Source organism: Sorex fumeus, unplaced genomic scaffold (assembly GCF_029834395.1).
Source record: "Sorex fumeus unplaced genomic scaffold, SorFum_2.1 ptg000010l, whole genome shotgun sequence".
In the NCBI taxonomy this organism is placed as follows: domain Eukaryota; kingdom Metazoa; phylum Chordata; class Mammalia; order Eulipotyphla; family Soricidae; genus Sorex; species Sorex fumeus.
The window spans coordinates 6,765,365-6,789,395 of NW_026606067.1; the positions used below are offsets into that span (position 1 = coordinate 6,765,365).

General features: G+C 38.9%; 1 long non-coding RNA gene across 1 annotated transcript; it reads right to left on the reverse strand.

The window, feature by feature from the left end:
* Positions 1-1,947: 1,947 nt before the first annotated feature.
* On the reverse strand, positions 1,948-15,984 carry LOC130019983 (uncharacterized). The gene is made up of 5 exons (XR_008791945.1): positions 15,712-15,984; positions 15,411-15,560; positions 10,518-10,694; positions 2,701-2,883; positions 1,948-2,018 (listed from the first exon to the last, which is right to left on the reverse strand). It is a non-coding gene; the product is annotated as an uncharacterized LOC130019983 (long non-coding RNA).
* Between the last annotated feature and the right edge of the window lie 8,047 nt (positions 15,985-24,031).

The window sequence follows — 24,031 nt, forward strand, 5'->3', positions numbered from 1 at the left end:
AACCCCATGGAAAGAAATTTTAAGTTTAAAATCTGATTCTGTAAACAATGTATTTAATTATAACACTATTTAATACAAAAACAGTACACGTGTTTGGTTAAGAATAAGTCATTGAGGTCTATTACTCAATAGTTGAAGAAATTTAAAAAATGGTTGATAACTACAAATGCTTAAAATTTAAAATTTCTTCCAAATACTTCAACATGAACTTCAAGTCAAATAATGGACACATGTTTAATTTCTATTCTAGAACTTTGAAATAAAATTGATAATACTATTTTAAAGAAAGAAAAAAATAAGGGATTGGACAGATAGGAAAATGGGTAAGGTGCTTACTTTGCATATACCTTACATGCAAGTTTTATTGCTGGCACTGCATAAGGTCTCCTGCACCTGGTTAAAAGTGATCCCTGAGTCCAGATCCAGAAATACATGAGAGCTACTTCTTATTGCTAACATTGATATGATTTAGCTTCCTATTTATCCACACCAGGTTATGGGCTCAGGTATAATGTTCGGCAAGCACAGAAAACCTTATAGGATGCTGCGGATCAAACCAAGAGTTATGGTTTAAGTTGGGTTTTACATGTTCATGCATTGATATATCAAAGACAAAGACAGACATAGATCTATAATTCTACTTAATTAGAGAGTCTCAAATTCTTAGAGTTTATAGAAAAATGGCTTTATAACGCTAGGAAAATCATGAATTAAAAACAGGTAGTAAAGGTTATACATCAATTTTTTAAACATTGGTATTACATGACTGCAAACTGCACATTTCGTTTCACTTTTATTGATTTATTTTTGTGTCCTACCTAGAAGTACTCAGGTTTTACACATGCTTTGCATTCAGGGATCACTCTTAGCAAGTTCAAGGACCATATGTGGTGCATGCAAGTCAAGCACCCTAACCTCTATCACCTCAGGCCCACGTTTCACAAAATTTTAATGTGGCACATTTGTAATGTGATTTATGGATCTCTGAGACTATAATGAGTCTCCTGCCCCCACGCCTGGCTGTCCTCGCCAGGGTCCCTTGGAGGGGAGTGGGTTGAGTTTCCCTCCCTGCCTTGACCAGGGTTCCGGCAGCCGAAGACCTCCAGAACCAGCCACCAACATGCTGAGACCACTCTCCCCACTCATGAAGGTACCAGCAGAGGAACAAAAGGCATGAGGGTCCCGGGGCTGAGATCTCGAAGCCTACTCAGATCAGGGCTGAGCATCTTCCACCCAGATCCTCCAAATTCCAGTAGGCAGGGGTCACACCCACCAACTGGCACCCTGGGGCCGTGTAATCCCATCAGCGGCCAAGACTCAGAGACTATATCACACAGCTCCCAGAACCGCGCGACTGCATTTGCGGCCGCGCAACATCTTATTATGACATCTTATTATCCCATTCCTACTATGGACAAACTGGCAGGCTACCGAATGTAACCTGCCCACATGGCAGAGTCTGGCAAACTCCCCATGGTGTACCCAATATGCCAAATACCAGTAACAATGGTGGGTCTCATTCTCCTAACTCTGAAAGACCTTAAATATGGCACTTTTTGAAAAATCTCAGGGCTAGGACAAAGGAGACTTTACTGGGACCTGCTCGAGGCAATGCATGAATAACAGGATGGTCGTGATCATTATCGTGAGACTATAATTGCATCAACATAGTAGGTTACATAAATTCTGACTTCTGAGTAAATTGTGTTAGGTTACACTTGAAAGTAAAGTTAAGAAGAATGGATTAATGAAGAAAAGTCTAAATAATTGTACATATTTTAAGTTTATGACTGCTTAGATAAGATTTCAAATATTTTTTATTCATACTTTGGATATGTCAGGTTTCCATTCATACGGGTTGCTCAAAATGATTTCTGTTCAGTCTGTTTTTGATACCCACTTTTACAATTTTACAAATTTAACAGTTTCTCCCCATTGAAAATAAATCTCTTTTCCTCTTCTCTCTTGTATTTGTATATTATATTTATCCATGATGTCTTTTGATATTACACAAGGATCTGAAGGCAAAAATATAAGACATTAAGAGTATACAAGAAATTTCCACTTAACTTCAGACTATCAAATACAGTCTTCACTGACTCAAGAATTAAATATCAAACATTTTACACTTTTACACAATGCAAAATACATTGTATGTATTGAAATTATTTAAATTGTGAATCAAGTAAAATGGTACTAGTTTAATTTGTTAAAATAAAATGAATTAAAGATATATGTCAAATATCTTAATAAGAACTGTCCTGTAGCACTGTCCTCCCATTGTTCATCGATTTGCTCGAGCGGGCACCAGTAATGTTTCCATTGTGAGACTAGTTGTTCCTGTTTGGGGCATATCGACTACGTCAGGGTTGTTTGCCAGGCTTTGCCATGTTGGCGGAATACTCTCTATAGCCTGCCAGGCTCTCTGAAAGAGATGGAGGAATTGAACCCTGGGTGGTTGCATGCAAGGCAAACCCCCTACCCGCTATGCTATCAAGCTGGCCCATCTTAATAAGAGTTTTCATTAAAGAAACTTTCTTTGCCTTTATTACTTAACTAAGAACATTTTATATTCTTCTATAATAATAATCACCAAACATTCAACAGAGCACTAGTTTTTTAATTCATGAAAATTTTATTGAAACAAAGAACTTCACATTAATTTTTTTTCAGGACGCAAGAGAAAATGTAAATACTTACCTAAACATTCTGTTGGTATTGTCCACTTTCCTTTATTACATATTATGGTACTATTGCCCCATCGTTTGTAGTAGGACTGACATTGGTACTTAACTAATGATCCTGGAGCATATTCTTTTAAAGGCATTGTGGTTATGTCTCCATTGTCAATGGCTGGAGGAAGTCCACATTTTTCTTTAGGATCTAAAAGTATATATTTGATATCATTAATCACGGCAGAGCCTGGCAAGCTCCCCGTGACGTATTCGATATGCCAAACACAGTAACAACAAAGTCTCCAATGGAGACGTTACTGAGCCCGCTCGAGCAAATCGATGATCAACGGGAGGCCCTTTTTTTAATCAAAGATTAAAAAATTATTTATTGTATAAAAATTTAGTATCTATACCAAAGAGCATAGCAACTTGAAATATAGCAAATAAAAATAGCATAATATGGTTATTCTGATGTGGTTAGTTTTTGCCAGTGATTGAAAAAAGTTTGGCAACATGCAAGTCCTGGGCTTTTAATTCCTATCTTTCTAGATGTCCATGTACATAACCTTTTCTCCTGAGTTAAAATACTTTCTTCTTTGGAACTATGTGCATGGCATAATTTAAAATTTTAGCACTGTAACACTATAGCACTGTCCTCCTTCCTGTTGTTTATCGATTTGCTGAAGCGGGCACCAGTAATGTCTCCATTGTGAGACTTGTTACTGTAGTCGGCATATCAAATACTCCACGGGGAGCTTGCCAGCTCTGCCGTGTGGATGCGATACTCTCTGTAGTTTGCTACACTCTCGAGAGGGAGGAAGGAATCGAAACCAGGTCAGCCACATGCAAGGCATGCTACCCACTGTGCTATCACTCCAGCCTCAAAATTGGTAAGTTTAAATACTTATTTCTGAAAGAAAAAAGGATACAGACTTATGAAGTGAATTTTTAAAGCAAAACATAATGGTGCACATTTATATTTGAGATCATAGATACAGGTCAATTCAATATTTCTTAATAAACTTTTATTATAGGTAAAGAGAAGGTAAAGGCCCTCCCGTTGATCGTCGATTTGCTCGAGCGGGCCCAGTAACGTCTCCATTGGAGACTTGGTTGTTACTGTGTCTGGCATATCAAATACTCTCGGTAGCTTGCCAGGCTCTCCGAGAGGGGCGGAGGAATCGAACTCGGGTCGGCCATGTTGGCCGCTTGTAAGGCGAACGCCCTACCCGCTGTGCTATCGCTCCAGCCCTTAAACTTTTATTATAATATAATGAATTGGCATCAGACTTGACTTAATTACATCAAATGATTGGAATCACATTTATAACTAGAACATGGGAAGGTGTTATTGAAAGCCTAAATATATGTCGATACATGAATTTTATCCATTGACAAGATCCAGCACCCGTTCATGATAAAAAGTCTCAACAAAATGGCAGTTGAAGGAACTTCAATATAGTCAAATACACTATATGTACTCAATGGAGTCAAAGCCATCTACCAAAAGGACACAGCAAGTATTATTCTTAAGGGGGAGAAACCACAGGCTTTCTCACTAAGATCAGGTACCTGACAAGGTTGCCCACTCTTGTCACTACTATTCAATAGAGTACTAGAAGTACTTGCCACAGCATTTAGGCAAGAGAAAAGATATTGAGGACATCCGGGTAGGAAAGGAAGAAGTCAAACTCTCACTATTTGCAGATGACATAATACTGTACTTAGAAAACCCTAAAGTCTCTGCCAAAAGCTCCTAGAAACAATAGGTAAGTATAATAGAGTGGCAGGTTACAAAATCAATACCCAAAAGTTCATGTTTCTCCTATATACAAATAATGAAAGAGAAGAAAGTGATAATAAAAAACAATCCTGTTCACAATTGTGACGCAGAAAATGAAGCACCTTAGAATCAGCTAAACTATGGAGGTAAATGACCTATACAAAGAAAACTACAGAACTCTACTTCAAGAAATATGAGAACAGGAGGAAATGGAAACACACCCGCTGTTCATGGATTGGGAGAATTAACATTGTCAAAAAGGCAATACTCCCCAAAGCTTTTTACAGATTCCATGTGGTCCTTATGGGATACCCATGACATTTTTCAAAGAAATACACAAAATACTCCTGAAATTCATAAGGAACAATAAGTCTCCACAAATACCTAAAGCAATCCTTGGGAAAAATATGGGAGACAACACCTTCCTCAACTTCAAACTGTTCTATGCCTTGCATGCGGCCGACCTAAGTTCGATTCCTCAGTCCCTCTCTGAGAGGCCGGCAAGCTACCGAGAATATACCGCCCACACGGAAGAGCCTGGCAAGCTCCCCGTGGTGTATTTGATATGCCAAAAACAGTAACAACAAGTCTCACAATGGTGACGTTACTGGTCCCTGCTCAAGCAAATCGATTGACAATCAGATGACAGTACAGTGCTACATGAATTGATTTAGAAAATGCTTCTTGCATCTGAATACTTTTTTAAGAATGTATGTCAGCAATATCATATGTGTGTATACATACGTTGTCTGTCAAAATCACTTATCACTTAATCACTTAACTTCCCGTTAGTTGTTGATTTGCTCGAGCGGGCGCCAGTAACGTCTCCGTTTGTCCCTGTCATGTGCTAGTGTAGCCCAATGGCATCTGTTCGCTCTGGGAACATGAAGAGCCTCAAACCGATCGTTCATGATCTTGATGAAGAAGTCTGACCATCTGGTAGGTGGGCGGCCACGCAGTCTTTTGACATCCCGTGGAATCCAGTCGGTAACAGCTCTAGTCCAGTGGTCATCTTTAAATCTCATTGCCTGACCAGCCCATCTGATTTTTGACACCTTGGCAAATGAGACAGCATCCCTGATTCTTGATCGTCGACGGATGTTGGAACTCCGGATTTTTTCTCTCATTTGAGTGAAACGTGATATTCCAAGCATAGCTCTTTCTATTCTTCTTTGGAAGACCTGAATAGCGTTCTCATCTTGTTTGCGTAGGGCCCAGGTCTCTGAGGCATATGTTAATGCAGGAAGAACAGTGGAATCAAAGAGATGTCCCCGAAGCCGGAGATTCTTCGTCCTCTTAGCTATTTCTTCGACGTTCTTGAAGGCATTCCAAGCTGCTCTCTTCCTCCTGCGCAGCTCGGGTGCCAGGTCATTTGTCATGTTGACTTCTCAACCTAGGTACACATAGCTGTTGCATTCGGAGATGGTCGTTCCATTGACAGCGAATGGGGCGTAAGGAACGAGGCTGTTTCTCATAAACATTGTCTTCGTAAGATTCAGCTGTAGTCCTACCTTTCCACACTCACGTCTGTCAAAATACATTACCTTTATTTAGGTCAAATATCTTAGAAACTCATATGATTTTATCTTTATTTTTGGATTTATTACATTAATTGATTTCCATGTACTGAACCATCCTTGCATTCTTAGAATGAATTCCACTAGATCATGATGATATATTGTTAAACTTAGCTCACTAAGATTTTTGTGGAGGATTTTGCGTCAAAGTTGGTCAGAGATATCAATCTGGAATTTTTTTCAGTAATATCTCTGTTTGCTTTGGTATTGGGTAATATTAAGTTCATAAGATTTTAGGAAGGATTGCTGTTTCTTTAATAGTTTGGACATGCTTCACGAGTACAGATAGTGAGACCTATCTGAACTTTTGGTAGAACATATTAGTGTTCATCAGGACCTGGGCATTTGTTCTTGGGGAAATTTTAAATTATTTTTCAGTGTCCTTACTCCTGATTGGCCCATTTTATTTTCTGTGTGGCTGGCTTTATTGGAAAGGCATTTCATGGCAGTTAAGTGTGGAGGGCACACTTTTAACTCTCCCGAGAATAAACCCAGTGCTTCATTCACAATATTTAGCTGATTCCTATAATTCTAGTGGTTTCTGGCAGCCATGGATTACCTTGAGATAATTTGTTAAATGTTTGCAGTATCTAATCAGTGTCTACTTCTTTGAATTGTGTGCACCTAAATGACAACAGGGAATTTATGGTCACCAATGTCTTATAGTTGCTATAGCACCAAAATCTACTTGGTCAGGGATCACAGTTGCTAGATCTGACTTCCAATGTAGTAATATTGGGAAGTGACAGAATATTGGTCACATATTCCAAGCTAATCTTAGTAGATAGTAGGGCATGTTTACATTTTAACCTGGGGATAGCTTCTTCAAGCACATATGACCTCATCTCGGTTTCTTTGGGTACAATTCCCAAGACTCTTTGACTTAGCAAGTACAGATACAAAGCTTCATTCACTTTAAAAATCTTTGTACTGAGTCCTCACTGTAAACCTGTCCATTGTGTCAAGTCTATATCAGCAAACCTACATCAGGGAACTCATATACTGAGAGTTGAGGTTGAAACCGTGCTTGTGGGTTGGATATCAGGGGAAGTGTCCTACCTCACCAGTGTTAGGATTAACCAGATCTGGGTCTGTTTTCAACTCAGAGACTGTTAAATTATAGCTAAAATTTTGCAAAACCTTGAATTTAGCATCTTTGCCTAAGATCGTAGCTTTCATTACAGGAAAGGATGGCAGGTTCACTTTCCTTTCCAGTCTCTGCACCCTTTCCTCTATATAGGGAATCTATTCTGCATTCCTCAGAGTCATATCTTCCCAAATTGATAGCTGTGCTAGCTGGTGAACGTATTTCCTCTCAAAAACTCTGTGTGATGCTGTTTGGTTTAGTTTCATGCATTTTTTTTGTTGATGCTACAGCGGTGCTTTTAAAACTCTTTTAGACTCTCTTGGCTTCCATCTCTTACTGATTATTTTTCTTCACGGGATTCTATGAACATTCTGTCCTCCCTGTTTCACCAAAATTGCTTCAGTTGTTTACTTTTGGTCAAATGCACTACATATTTGCTATATTCTAACTGGTTTTATTGACTGAATTAGAAAAAGCACCAGTCCAACTACTATAATAATTAATTAGATAAATTTCTTTTGCCTAACATCAGAATCAGACTGTCTCAAAAATATTATAGCAATACCTAATAGCCAAAATAATCTTTTGAAGTATGAGAACGTTAATAAATTTTAAACATTTTACAGAAAAGGAACAATGAATGATCTTCAACTAGTCTTCATTGCTGCTCTACAAAACATGCTTAGTAATGAAATTGGATTTAGAACCCCATTGCATTGGTTTCACTAATAATTACTCTATTAGAATTCCCTATTCGCCAACATTTTATTGTAAGAACTTTGAATACTACAGTTACTTCACTCAATTCTGAGGTCCAATTTTTGGGGTGTTTTGCCTTCTGTTCTTAGTCTATCAGACGTAAAACATTGAAATGCTTCATAGAGTTCAGTCTCAAGAGATCCTCTCCTTAAATCGTGTATAAATTTCCACTGTGATGTCATGATTTACACGTAGATGATAAATGTATGTTTCTAATTAGCTCCATATACTCAGCTCTGTATCTTACATATCTAATTTATATTTTTCACATTTAACTCAGTCAAACTGTGCCCCAGTGAAAACATTTTACATTCCTCCCCAGTGAAACCATTTCACATTCCTCTCTCTCAAGCCAGAACCACCTAAAAATTGTATTTCTATTTACCTGATTGTTTAAAATCAGTCATATGATTCCTTAACTTTGACTTTAATACTTGATAGTAAAAAAATGCCAGAACAGAACTCGAATATGTCTTCTGATGTGTCTCCTCAGCCCTCAACCTATTTTATCCCAGCCATTTATACCTTCCAAGGACTACTAAACATTCCTTTGCCCACTACAAGTGTCGCCTTAGGGACATTTTCTCTTTGTTTTCTGTTTAGCCTTTGTTCATCAAATTCTTCCATATCGTTAAGTATTATTTAACTATAGAGTAAGCTGCATGTTTATAATAATGTTAGCATTTATGGTTTGATGTGCAGGACTTTTTCACCTTCACACCAGCAAAGTGCTCAAGACTGTCTGCCTCTAGTTCACTTCAAGTTCACCTCTGCATTTCTCCAATCTTTTCCTAATGCTCTGTAATTGGAATGTTGTAACTCAAGACCAAGGGTTTGTCATTGTTTAATATTGCCTATGCCCTTGTTTTGTCTTTCTATATACTATAGATGAATAAGATCTCCTAGTATTTGTCCTTCTCCCTCTGACTTATATTGCTTAACATGATACCTTCCAGTTCCAATTTGCAGTGAACTATATGATATCATCTTTCTTGTGACTGCATAGTATCCATTGTGCATCTAATACTTGATCTCTTTTGATCACTTGACATCCCATTACTCATCGATTTGCTCAAGCAGGTGCCAGTAAAGTCTCCATTCTTCCCTGTCACTACTAGTGTAGCCCAATGGCATCTGCTCATTCTAGGAACAAAAAGAGCCTCAAACCGATCTTTCAGGGTCTTGTTGAAGAAATCAGACCATCTCATAGGTGGCGGCCACTTGATCTTTTGACGTCCCATGGAATCCAGTCAGTAACGGCTCTATTCCAGCGGTCAACTCCAAATCTCATTATGTGTCCAACCCATCTGATTTTCGATGCCTTGGAAAATGAGACAGTGTCCCTGATTCTTGACTGTTGACAAAGAATCCGAAACTCTGGATTCTTTCTCTCATTTGAGTGAAGCATGATACTCCAAGCATAGCTCTTTTGATTCCTCTTTGGGAGACCCAAATAGCGTTCTAATCCTGTTTTCGTAGGGCCCAGGTATCTGAGGCATATGTTAATGCAGGAAGAACAGTGGAATCAAGAGATGTTCCCGGAGTTGTATGTTCTTTGTCCTCTTAGCTATTTCTTCGATGTTCTTGAAGGCATTCCAAGCTGCTCTCTTCCTCCTATGCAAATCAGCTGCCAGGTCATTCATCATGTTGACTTCTTGCCCTAGGTATACATAACTGTCGCATTTGGAGATGTCATTCCGTTGAGAGCGAATGGAACGTGCGGAACGAGACCATTTCTCTTAAACATTGTCTCTGTGAAGTTTAGATGTGGTCTACCTTCAACCTTTCCAAACTCACGGTTGAAGTCGGCCAGCATTTGTGCCACTTGGCTAATATTTGCTGTTTTTCACACAATGTCATTAGCAAAGCAGAGGTGGTATAGTTGCCAACCATCTTTCTTCACTCCCATTCCTTACCATTCTAGTCGTTGCAAATGACTGGCACTGAAGAGTTTCTGTGAAATGGTATCACCCTGCCAAACTCCTCTCTTGAAATGGATGATCACTTCCTTGTAGCACGGTGAGATCCTGGTAGTGAATCTGTAATATAGCTCATGGTGGATCCTGATGTATTCAGTTTGAACACCCTGTTTGGCTAGGGCTTCAATGACTACATCCGTCTCAACAGAATCAAAGGCCTTCTTTATATCAATGACCATTAAACAGAGTGGCATCTTGAACTCCCGAGAAATCTCAGTGAGCTTGGTTATCATGTGGATATGGTCTATCTTGCTGAATTCTTTTCGGAACCCTATATGTGTGCATCTATATCACAACTTTTTTTATACATTAATTTTTAGTGGGGAGATGCAAGCCACAACTTTGTTGTAAAATAACTGAGGAAGTTGAAAGAAGTCAAAATTTAATAAAGCATGATGTTTTAAACAACATGAAAACTTGCACTTCGGTGACAAACATAATCATTCTTTAATCACATTCTTTAATCTTTACATGGCCCTCTCCAGGAAGCAGCCATTTGTTGTGATTTGATTATTTATCTCTTGGTCTTAAAACACTCTCTTTTTAGTTTATATCAAATCAGAAGATAATACTTTTAAATAAGCATTCCTTGCAAATAACTCGAGGAATGTGCTCATTTGATATTCTCAGAAAGAACAGCTGAAAAATGGAACTTACCAAAACATGTTGGTGTATCAGACCAGCCACCGTCACCACATACTATGGTCCCTGAGGTGTTTCCATGTTTGTTTTCAAATCCAGGGTTACAGTCATACTCCAGATGGTCATTGACCTTAAACCGTTTGCCACGACTCTGTGTTCTGGCATTCTCAAATGTTGGTCTATAACAGAATTCTAAAGCTTGATAGAGTTAGGTATTTCATTCTAATGTTGTTTAGAGGCAATTTAGTTGAGCAACTCTTACTCCAAAGTGGTAATAGTGAGTTGTTTAGCATGTGATTTTAGAGTATCAAAATAAAAAATCTGAAAACAAAAGTGATAAACCATTGCCTTGAATGTTACACAAGATGGAAAAGACAGGTTTTTTTTTTAACTGCCTTGAAAAATTGAAGCACATTTACCAATTTAATTATATTTATGTATATAAGCATGCAAATTAAAAACATGAATCATTATAGATACATTTTATTCTGTAGTACATTTTATTCTGTAGGAGATTATAAATATAACACTTTTTGAATTATGATTCCAAATCATAATAGTTGTGAAATATATGCAAGAATAAAATGTTTCAATTAAATGAGAAGTTTAATTTTCAATAATGCAATTAAATTGTCATTTTATGAAACTCTACTTTTTAATATATGAGTTTTCAAAACAAAACTTATTTTGTTTTCTCAAATATTTTGCTAATGGAAATGTATTCTTTCGTACTTACCAAGTTGAATATATATAGTCTTATTATTTATAAGTAGTGAAAAAAATATAAATGGAAAAATGTCATTTTTCATTTTTACTGGACTACAGTGATTTTAATAAAGGTATTCTTGTCAAATATTTTGTTAAATACTATATGTGCATCAGTAAATTATTGATAAATATTTTGTATTCATCTCTATGTTAGATATAATTTGCTAGATATCCTGACAGATTAATTCTTAGAAAGTAAAAACTAGTACCACGGTAGCACTGTCCCCCCGTTGTTTATTGATTTGCTCAAGCGGGCCCAGTAACGTTTCCATTGTGAGACTTGTTGTTACTGTGCCTGGCATATTGAATACGTCACGGGCAGCTTGCAAGGCTTTGCCGTACGGGTGAGATACTCTTGATACCTAGCTGGGCTCTCCAAGAGGGTCGGAGGAATTGAACAAAGGTTGGCCATTTGCAAGGCATATGCCCTACCCGCTGTACTAACGCTGCAACCTTAGGAAAATAAGTATGATTATTATGAATTATGAAATATTATTATTATAAATATAATAAAATCTAGTAAAGTAAGTATTATTATACTAGTATAGTTATCAATATAATTATTTTTGTATAATAAATTTTTATTAATTAATTATACTATTATACAGATTACTTGTAGAAGTATACTAGCTAAGCTAGTATATATGTTTATTCTAGTATAAGCGCTAAAGGCATTTTCTCTTTATAATAAATGTATTGTATTGGTTAATTGATAACAATTTGCTCTAACTAAATACTGTGTGGGGCAAATTTTTCATAATTTCTTTAATTACTATTCATTGTCAGCATATAATGTAAGAAAAAGAAATAAAATAAAAACATTGAAATGTATATTTTATTATTTTCACTTAAGTATCAAGATAATATAATCACTGAGTATATTTGAGAAAACACAAAATAAATTGAGAAACTATTTTCAGAAAATAATAATAAGCATCAAGGTATTGTACAAGGAAACACCTTAAAACAGTATTTATTTGGTCGTATCTAGAGATTTTTCTGTCTCCACTAATTATAAATTCAGTAAAACTTTCTAGTATTAGTCATATTTCCAGAGTGTGTCTAGGCTGCAATACTTAAAATACAAATTGTGTTATATATATAATTGCAAAGTTATGTACCATAAAAAGTTATGTATCTTAACTTTTAAGGCATAATTTTTAGTTTGGGGGAGCAAAAACTGCATGAATTTTGCTCTGCTGAAAACAGAAATTGTAAATAACATAGATCTCTCGTATAAATGTTCAATACGAACAAGTATACACATAAGTTTCTGGTTTTGATTTTTGATTTTGAGGCCACACCTAACAGTGCTCAGGGCTTACTCCTGGCCCTGCCCCCAGGAATCACTCCTGGCAGGCTTAGGCAATCATATGGGATGAGTCAGCTGGGTGCAAGGCAAGTGCTGTATGCTGTACTCTCTCCCCGGGCCACTAGTTTCTAAGTAATACTTAATAGTTTCTAAACCAAAAATACATTGTATAACAGAAATAACTGAAACTGAAAGATGGGCTGATATTTTACTGACAGTTTATTTAAAAACGCAAAAATGTAAAGACTTACAACTTTTCTCCTAAATGGAGGTACATCAGCATGCTCTCCCCCATTATAGAAGCAGTAAGTTAAAGTAAGCTTTGTAGAACTATTGTTAAGATAATTAATGCTGATATAATGACTCACTAATGAATATACGTTAAAGTCATTGTCCATTCTGATGAATGTATTTGATCCGATTGTTTCACTGTATGCTATTATATATCCCAGTTTGCACTTATATTGTGTTTACTTATATAAGGAATATGTAATGTCAGCTTCATAAAAAAATCCCTCAAATTCTATGTATAATTGTGAACATGTTTTAAAAGGGAGACAAAAAAGTAAATGTGAAACATCATAAGAGGTTACTGTGGAAAAACTCTATGCCACTAAGCTGGAGAACCTTGAAGAAAAGAATGCAATCTTAGAACCCTGCAGTCTCCCAAAAATTATTTAGGAAGAGGTAAAAATGAGAGAGCAAAGGAAATACCTGGCAGACCAATCATACAAAAGTACATTGAAAGAGCGATTTAAGATGTCCCTGAAGAACAATATTTCAGGTTTTGATAGGCTCACTATTAAGTTCACCAAACCTTCAAAAAAGACTAGCTACAATCCTCAATGCTTACCTGACACATTTTGTTGTGTGCTTATAAAAAATGTGTATATTCACACATAGAAACTCTAGCAATTAAATCAGCCCATTGTAAAAAGAAGGAAACAGTTGATATGAACTATGTGTAATTGATATATATCAGTTTAAAAAGGAACATAAAAATTGAGGTCCCTTTTACTGGTATGGATGCAGCTGGAAGGGGGGGACCAGCCATCCTCTGTACATTTCATCATGCTCTCTGCATTTTCTCTCACTTGTATTGTGCTGCTATCAATGTCTTCCTTCAAGTCTCTGTTTAGTTGCTTTAACCACTTTGCTGGTCCCTCACTGGGTGCATATATACCTATGAGTGTAAGTTCTTCCTGCTGTAAAGATCCCTTGATCAACACAAAATGAACTTCAAGTCTCTTGTGACCTTCTTCAGTTTGAAATCAATGTCGTCTGATACCGAATGGCCACCCCAGCTTTTTTATTGGCATTGTTTGCCTGTAGAATTGTTTTCCTGCCTTTGACTCTAAGTCTGTTTGCTCTGACTGTTCAGATGTGTTTCTTGCAGGCAGCAGAATGTTGGGTTCAATTTTCTGATCCATCCGGCCACTCTGTGTCTTTTAATTGATGCGTTTATACCATTGATGTTCAAAGAGATTATTGTTATATGATTTTGTCTCATCTTTTTGCAAAAATTTGGTATATCTGTGGGGCTTGTTTTGTCTTAAATTAGCCCATTTAGTTGTTCTTGTAACCATAGTTTTGAGTCTATGAAGTCTCTGACCTGTTGTTTGTCTCTGATACTGTGTGTCGTTCCTTCTGATATGAATAAGTCTAATTGGGTAAAGTATTTTTGGTGATGCATTTATTTTTTTGAGTTTGTTCCCTATATCCCACCACTGTTTTCCAGCCGTGAAGTTTTCATCAGACAAGTCAGCTTTAGGCCTTAAGGATGCACGTTTATAGGCAATTTTTTCTTTAATTCTGTTGATTTCAGAATTTTTTCTCTGTCTAAAGTTTTCCTCATTTTCATAAGATGTGTCTTGGGGTACTTTTTTGGGGGGTTTCTTCTAGCTGGAACCCTTCTGGCCTCCTGAATGTGGTTGTATATCTTCTTTAGCTCTGGGAATATTGTAGCAATGATGTCTTTGACAGATTCTTCTTCATCAGGGTTTTTTTCTTGTCCCTCTGGGACTCCAATAATTCTTATGTTATTCCTTTTGGCTTCATCCCTATCTTCTCTTGACATCTGTTCTCTGACTGTGAGTCTCTTTTCCATTTTCTGCTCTTTTCTGGAGTGTCTCTGCAGTTGATCTTTAAGCTCACTTATTTATTCTTAGCAGCTATTACTCTGCTCATGAGGCCTTCCATAGAGTTTTTCAATTCATTTACCTGGTTTTTCACATCTGTCAGTTCCATTTGTAGTTTTGATTGCATTTTTCCCATTTCTACTTTAAAATTCTCCTGCATTTTATTGGTGCTTTGTTCCATTGCGTCTTTTAGCTCCATATGCATCATCAGAAACTCCCTTTTAAATCCTGTCAGAGAGGTTGCCTAGCACTTCATTACTGTTGGGGTCATCTGAGCTAGTCTCTCCACTAAGTAAGCTTCTGCATTGCTTTGCCATTGTTGACCTGTGTCGTTTACACCTTCACGCTCACTGTTACTATTGTGTTTTTGGAGTACTATTAATTGAGATGTGCGTAATGAGTTATTGGTTTAATGTGTTTCTGTTGATTAAAGTGCTGCAGTGAATGTTCCACATAAGAGACTAACTTCTGGTTCTTATGGGGTAAGAGGAGGAGAACAACTCTGGGTGCGCCCTGGAAAGACCCCAGTGCTAGGCAATACCTGGATTGCGTGGGCAGAGGGCAGAGGGCGGTTTCTGTAGCCCTCTGAGGTCCCGTTTACTGTCTCTCACAGCTCTTTGTTAGGAACCGGCCCTGCACCAGTAGTCTCAGTCTCATGGCCCTGGAAAGACCCCCAGTGCCCAGTGATACCTGTATTGAATTGGCGGAGGGGAAAGGGCAGTTCCCATCGGCCTTCTGCATTCCCGTTTCCTGTGTTTCGCAGCTCTATGTTAGGAATGGGCCCTGCACCAGTAGTCTCAGTTTCGCTACTCTGGAATGGCCCCCTGTGTCCAGCGATACCTGGATTGGACAGGCGAAGGACAAAGGTTGGTGCTCGCACGCCTTCTGGGTTCCCCTTTCCCATTTTTTTCCAGTGTTATGTTACGAACCAGCCCTGTTCAGGCCTTCTCAGTCCCTCAGCCCTAGAAAGGCCCACTGTGCCCAGCAATACCTCTATCGAATTCGTCGAGGAGGAAGGCCAGTTCCCGCCAGTCTTCTGCATTCCTGTTTCCTGTCTCTCACCTCTCTATGTTAGGAATGGACCCTGCACCAGTAGTCTCAGTATCATGGCCTTGGAAAGGCCCCCAGTGCCAAGCCATACCTGGATTGAATGGGTGGAGGACAATGGGCGGTTCCTGCGGGCCTTCTGCATTTCTGGTTGCCAACCTTCCCAACGTTATGTTAGGAACCGGCCCTGCTCGGGCCTTCTCAGTCCCTCGGCCCTGGAAAGGCCCCTATGGCCAGCAATACCTCTATTGATTCGGTCGAAGAAGGCCAGATCCTGCCAGACTTCTGCGTTCTTGTTTTCTGTCTCCCGCAGCTCTATGTTAGGAATGGGTTCTGCACCAATAGTCTCAGTCTCACTGCTCTGGGAAGACCTCCTGTGCCCAGCAATACCTGGATTGGATAGGCAGAGGGCAAAGGGCAGTTCCCGAGGGCCTTCTGTGGTCCCTTTTCCCATCCGTCGCAGCTCTATGTTAGGAACCAGCACTGCGGGGGTCTTCTTCGTCCCCAGATTTTTTTTTTGTATTAAAATAATGAGACTAAGGACATGACACACTATTTTAAAAATGCTGTAGAATTGGTCAACTTTAATTTTTCTATATTTAAGATATTGATGCAAGAAAATTAGTTTGGGGAAAAAGAAAAGAAGTTGATGCCTGAAGAACTCTTAAATTATTGCAAATGGAGGTCTTTAAACAAAACATTATAACAGAAGAGAGAATGATCTCCATAGGTCAATGGATGTTACACCTGAGGAAGATAGTGATAGCATAGCAGGTAGGGCATTTGCCTTGCAAGAGGCCAACATGGTCGACCTGAGTTCGATTCCTCCGCCCTTCTCGGAGAGCCAGGCAAGCTACCGAGAGTATCTCGCCTGCACAGCAAAGCCTGGCAAGCAACTTTTGATGTATTCAATATGCCAAACACAGTAATAACAAGTCTCACCATGGAGACATTACTGGGCCCGCTTGAGCCAATAGATGAATAACAGGACGACCGTGACTTATTAAGAAAAATGAATTCTTATTCAAGTGATAGTTGAAATCTTCTTAATTGATAAAACACTTTTTTATATAGATGGATCTCAGCAAACTCCAAGTAGATTGAACTTAGACCTAGAGATACATATTGAACTTTATCCTAATAAAAGTGACAACCCCAAAGAAAAAGAGGCAAAGGTGAAGTAAGCAAAAAAACTCATCACTCATAAGTGGTCCTAATTAAGATTGTAACTCATTTGGGAAGAGAAGAAATGGATGAGGAGGAAGGAGTTGATATAAATAGGAATTTTCATTACCCCAAAGCTGAATACACTTCTCCAGTGCACACAGGACATTCTCCAAGATATACCACACAGGACAATAAAACATAACTGCAGAAAATTAAGAAGATAGAAATGATTTCAACTATCTTTTTGGACAATGAAAAACTGAAAATAGAAGTGAATCAGACCCAGAAATGGAGAATCAAACCAAGCATAAAAATTAAACAAATCACTAGTAAAAACCAGTGACCTAGAGAGAGAGTCAAAGTGTAAATCCAAAGATTCTTGGAAACAAAGGAGAATAAACACACAAATGACCAGAACTTGTGGGACAGAGAAAAAGCAGTATTAAGAGGAAAGTCTCTGGCTCTACTAGCATTCATCAGGAAGAAAGAAAGAGCCCGTAGAAATAATTTAATCATAATTTAAGATCTTGGAAACTGACCAACAAAAGGAGATTTACTCCATGGCTTGAAGGCCAGCCTCACTCTCTAGGACTGAAGGCAGCTCACATAGTGAAGGGAGCACCAAATAAAGGGTGCTGAGAAGATCCGCCCAGGATGGGAGATGCATGCTAAAAGGTAGACTATAGACCAAACAGATGGCCAATCAATTTCTCTTTTGCAAACCACAGCACGCAAAAGGAGAGAGAGAACAATAGGGAGTGTCCTGCCACAGAGGCAGGGTGGGATGGGGGGATGGGGAGTGGGAGGGATACTGGGATTAGGGGTGGTGGAGAATGGGCACTGGTGGAGGGATGGGTACTCGATCATTGTATAACTGAAATCCAAGCACAAAAATTTGTAAGTTTACAACTGTACCTCATGGTGTTTCACTAATAAAAATTTAAAAAAATAAGGTGGAGCATAGTTACACTAGAATTTGCTTTATTAATATGCTTTACTATGTATATGGCTATGGAAGAGATTTGAGTAGAAGTCATGGATAATCTTCTCCATTGCCGTTCTGGAGGATGTGATGAATCCATCAGGACATTGGAGGGCAGTCATCTTGGTCTTGTAGTTGGCGAAGGACAGGCGGGCGTTATGAATACATTTCCCGGCTTCTGCCGCATCTACCAACACTTCTGCTCTTCTCAATTTGAGGTCTTCCTTCATCGCATCTCTGCACTGCTTTGCGAGCTCGGACGTTAGCTTGCGGTTGCCTGAGGCATGCTCAAAACCACGTTGGTGAATAAGCTCAAGAGTTTTCGAAGACAGACTTTTTTTGTGGTTATCTCTATCTTGGTATTCCTCGCACAATCATGGAGGTGCTGAACCAGTCGATCGTATTCCTCGTCAATGTTGTCAACAATGGCATCTTCCCATGTTGCCGCTATAGTGCCAAAGAGCTCCCAGTTGGTGGTCGTTCTGGGAGTTCTCTTTTTAAACTTTGCAGCCCTTTCTCCCCGCTTTGTAAGTAGAATTTTGCACGAAGGAGACGGTGGTCCAATCCCGTTCGGAATTTTGGGACATCAGTCAGGCAAAACCATCGATTGAATATGATGTGGTCTATTTCGTTGTGGAATCGTCCATCGGGAGACTCCCATGTCCAATGTTTAGATTCTGCCTTCTGGAACTGTGAGTTACCATGAATGGTCTTGGTCGACATGATGAACTCAGACAGCCATGTCCACTTGCCAACATACCAAGTGAGTGTGGAAAGGTAGGACTACAGCTGAATCTTACGAAGACAATGTTTATGAGAGACAGCCTCGTTCCTGATGCCCCATTCGCTCTCAACGGAACGACCATCTCCGAATGCAACAGCTATGTGTACCTAGGTCGAGAAGTCAACATGACAAATGATCTAGCACCCGAGCTGCGCAGGAGGAAGAGAGCAGCTTGGAACGCCTTCAAGAACGTCGAAGAAACAGCTAAGAGGACGAAGAACCTCTGGCTCCGGGCACATCTCTTTGATTCCACTACTGTTCTTCCTGCATTAACATATGCCTCAGAGACCTGGGGCCTTTGTAAGCAGTATGAGAATGCTATTCGGGTCTCCCAAAGAGGAATTGAAAGAGCTATGCTTGGAATATCACGTTTCACTTAAATGAGAGAAAGAATCCAGAGTTCCGACATCCGTCGACTATCAAGAATCAGGGACGCTGTTTCGTTTGCCAAGGTGTCAACAATCAGATGGGCTGGCCACGTAATGAGATTTAAAGACGACCACTAGACTAGAGCTGTTACCGACTGGATCCCATGGAATGTCAAAAGACCGCGTGGCCGCCCACCTACCAGATAGTCAGACTTCTTCATCAAGATCATGAATGATTGGTTTGAGGCTCTTCATGTTCCCAGAGTGAACAGATGCCATTGGGCTACACTAGCATGCGACAGGGACAAATGGAGACGTTACTGGCTTCCACTCGAGCAAATCGACGACTAATGGGAAGTTAAGTGATAAGTGATAAATGACTATGTATATGTAGCAGTAGCAAATTGTTTTTTAATTAACTATTAAATATTTTTACACACACACATAAAAAAAAAACCCAAAAGGAGCTCAAACTAAAGTCTGGAGCAGTTTCTAACTAGATGGAAGCCCAAAACACGATGACAGATCAATGACACCAAGAGTTCATAAACAAGATCGATAAATCACTAAAAAGACTCACAAATAAAGAGAATGAGATTTCTTATCTCTACTGAGGTATTATTAATAGTAAAAATATGAAAATAATAACAAGATTTACACTGTACATATTTTCTAGCACCTGCTTTATAAATAGAAAGAAATGCTAGATTGCCGATGACAGATTTCTACTTATGGTACAGAATGCATATAGGCTCAGTGGACCAGCCACTTTCTGTACATGTAATTCCCCTCTGATTATTTGGGAGACTGTAGCCTATATCACAGGTAATTTTCACAGTTTCTCCTTCCAAATGTGTTTCTTGTGAATAATCAGAATGACCATGTTCCACAGAAGGCAAAACGCAGTGTCCTAAAAACCCAAATGAAGAATATTACATAACTTAAAATAAAAAACACGTCACAGTTTGCCAACTTTAAGATAAAGTTCACAAAGCACATAATAAATTAAATTAAATTATGTTTTCAACAGAGATAGACAAATGGGACTATCTTAAACTAAGAAACTTCTGCACCTCAAAAGAAACAGTGACCAAAATACAAGGACAGTCTACAGAATGGGAAAGGATATTCCCCAAATACACATTTGATAAGCGGTTAATTTCAAGGATATACAAAATACTGGTTGAACTCCACAAAAAGAAAACATTCAACTCCATCAAAAAATAGGGAGATGAAATGAATAGAAACTTTCACAAAGAAGAAATCCGAATGGCTAAAAGGCACATGAGAAAATGCTCCACATAATTAATCATCAGGGAGATGCAGATCAAAACCACAATGAGATATCACTTCACACCTCACAGACTGGCTCATATCCAGAAGAACAAAATCAGCTGGTGCTGGTGTGGATGTGGTGAGAAAGGGACACTCCTTCACTGTTAGTGGGAATGCCAACTGGTTCAGCCATTTTGGAAAAGAGTATGGAAAATTCTCAAAAAATTAGAAATTGAGCTCCCATTTCATCCAGCAATATCACTCCTGGGAATATATCCAAGAGAGGCAAAAAGTATAATCGAAGTGACATCTGCAATTGTCTGTTTATTGCAGCACTCTTTTTATTATTATTATTATTAGTGAAACACCATGAGGTACAGTTGTAGATTTACAAATTTTTGTGCTTGGATTTCGGTCATACCATGATCAAATACCCATTCCTCAACCAGTGCCCATTTTCCAACACCAGGATAATATCCCTCCCCCCCATCCCCCCCCATCCCCCCCATCCCCCCCTGCCACTGTGGCAGGGCATTCCCTTTTGTTCTCTCTCTCTCCTTTTGGGTGTTGTGATCAGCAAAAGAGGCATTGAGTGGCAAACATGTTCAGTCCAGTCTACTTTCAACCTGCATCTCCCCTCCAGGGAGGATCCTCCAAACACCCTCCATTTGGTGTTCCCTTTTCTATCTGAACTGTCCTTTCCCCTAGAATACCTGGCTGGCCTCTAGGCTATGGAGTAATCCTCCTGGTGTTGATCTCAGCTATTCTTAGGTATTAATCTCATATTTTGTTATTTTATATTCCCCAGATGAATGCAATCTTTCTATGTCTATCCCTCTCTTTCTGACTCATTTCGCTTAGCATGATACTTTCCATATTGTACCACTTGTATGTAAAGTTCATGACTTCATCTTTTCTAAGAGCTACATAGTACTCCATTGTGTAGATGTACCAAAGTTTCTTTAACCAGTCATCTGTTCTTGGGCACTCAGGTCTCTTCCAGTTTCTGGCTACTGTAAAGAGTGCTGCAATGAACAAACAAGTGCAGATGTCACTTCGGCTACACATTTTTGCCTCGCTGGGATATATTCCCAGGAGTGGTATTGCTATGTCAAATGGGAGCTCAATTTCTAATTTTTTGAGGAACGTCCATACTGTTTTCCAAAAGGGCTGAACCAGTCGGCATTCCCACCAACAGTGAAGGAGTGTCCCTTTCTCGCCACATCCGCGCCAGCAAGGGTTGCTTTTGTTCTTTTGAATGTGGGCCAGTCTCTGAGGTGTGAGATGGTATCTCATTGTGGTTTTGATCTGCATCTCCCTGATGATTAATGATGTAGAGTATTTTCTCATGTGCTTTTTTGCCATTCGGATTTCTTTTTTGAGAAATTTTCTGTTCATTTCATTGCTCCATTTTTTGATGGGGCTGGATGTTTTCTTCTTGTGGAGTTCAACCAGTATTTTGTATATCCTTCATGTCAACCCCTTGTCAGATGTGTATTCGGCGAATATTCTTTCCCATTCTGTAGACTGTCTTTGTATTTTGGTCACTGTTTCTTTGGAGGTACAAAAGCTTCTTAGTTTAAGATAGTCCCATTTATCTATCTCTGTTTTCACTTGCTCAGCCAGTGGCGTGTCATCTTTGAAAATACCATTAGCCTCAATGTCATGGAGGGTTTTGCCAACTTTGTCTTCAATGTACCTTATGGTTTCTGGTCTGATGTTGAGGTCTTTAATCCTTCTTGATCTTACATTTGTACATGGTGTTAGGCAGAGTTCTGAGCCCATTTTTTTGCATGTAGCCGTCCAGTGATGCCAGCACAATTTGTTCAAGAGGCTTTCCTTACTCCACTTCACATTTCTTGCACCTTTATCAAAGATTAGATGATCATATGATTGAGGGGAGATGTCAGTGTATTGAACTCTGTTCCATTGGTCTGCAGTTCTGCCTTTGTTCCAGTACCATGCTGTTTTGATTATTACCGCTTTGTAGTAAAGTTTGAAGTTAGGGAGGTTGATTCCTCCCATTTTCTTTTTCCCAAGAATTGCTTTAGCTATTCGTGGGGGCTTATTGTTCCATATAAATTTCAGGAGTGTTTGCTCCATTTATTTGAAGAATGTCATGGGTATCCTTATAGGAATTATTGCAGCACTCTTTACAATAGCCAGACTCTGGAAAAAACCTGAGTGTCCGAGAACAGATGACTGGTTAAAGAAACTTTGGTACATTTACACATTGGAGTACTATGTAGCTGTTAGAAAAGACGAAGTCACAAAATTTACATACTAGTGGTACTACATGGAAAGTATCATGTTAAGCCAAATGACTCAAAAGGAAAGGGATAGACTTAGAAAGATTGCATTCATCTGGGGAACATAAAGTAACAAAATAGGAAACTAACACCCAAGAATGGCGGAGATTAGTACCAGGAATTTTACTCCATAACTTGGAGGCCAACCACACATACTAGGGCAAAAGGGAACTCAGATAAAGAAGGGAACACCAAATAAAGGTGTTGGGAGGATCCTCCTAGGATGAGAGAAGCATGCGGAAAGTAGACTATAGACTAAACATGATTGTCACCCATTGCCTCTTTTGCAAACCACAACACCCAATAGGAGAGAGGGAACAAGGGGGAATGCCTTGCCACAGAGGCAGGGTGGGATGGGGGGATGGGGGTGGGAGGGATACTGGGATCCGTGATCATGGGAAATGGGCACCGGTGGAAGGATGGGTATTTGATCATTGTATAATTGAAACCCAAGCACAAAATTGTGTAAGTCTGCAACTGTACCTCATGATGTCTCACTATTAATAAAAAATTATGTTTTCAAACTTAATACATAAATTCAGAAATATATGCCATAGATATGGCTCCTGACCCCGTGCTAGGCTGTTTTATTAGGGCAAAACCAGAGGAGGAGTGGGTGAGTTTCATTCCCCCACAATGGAATCAGCCCTGCAGCTAAAAACTTCCAGAACTTAACCACTGCCAGGATAAAGCTATTCGTAGACAGGGCTGCTATGAATACGTAGCATCTCATACTTTACACCACCAATATACCAAGAGTACCACACCACATTTGATGAGGTTTAAAGCAGAAGGCAACCCATGTTAGGGGGTTAATATATTTATAAACAAACATACACACAACTATATATATATATGCACACAGGCTCAACCTTTAGCAACATGTTACTAATCTCTTATGGAAGGACTTATTGGATCCTGGGTGAAATACAACAATCTTCAATCTTCAAACACTTTCCTCTAAGAAAAATGTATTGATCATTTTCAGCCAATTATTAATAACAAGCAATACAAAACAAACTTATATGTAATTTAATTAATCTTCATTTGTATTTATGAACTATTTACACCCCTTAACTTTTTTAGACATTAAAAAGTTTCTGCTTTGTCTCACTTAATGATCTAAATACTTTCTAGAGTAGGTGATAACGTTAATCTTTGTCTCCTCTACGACTTTATCTCCTTCCCTTTTTCTTCTTCTGCACTGGTGATAGGGAAAAAAGTGCTCTCAGATAACCCCTGCTCAATCTCCTGTACCAAAGATAGTCCCTTGAGCATCATCAGGAATGATGGCATAGCACAGACATGTGTGGCCAAAATCCCTCAAACCAAGCAGTAAAAAATGTTAAATATACTATTGAAAAATCGTATTTCTATAA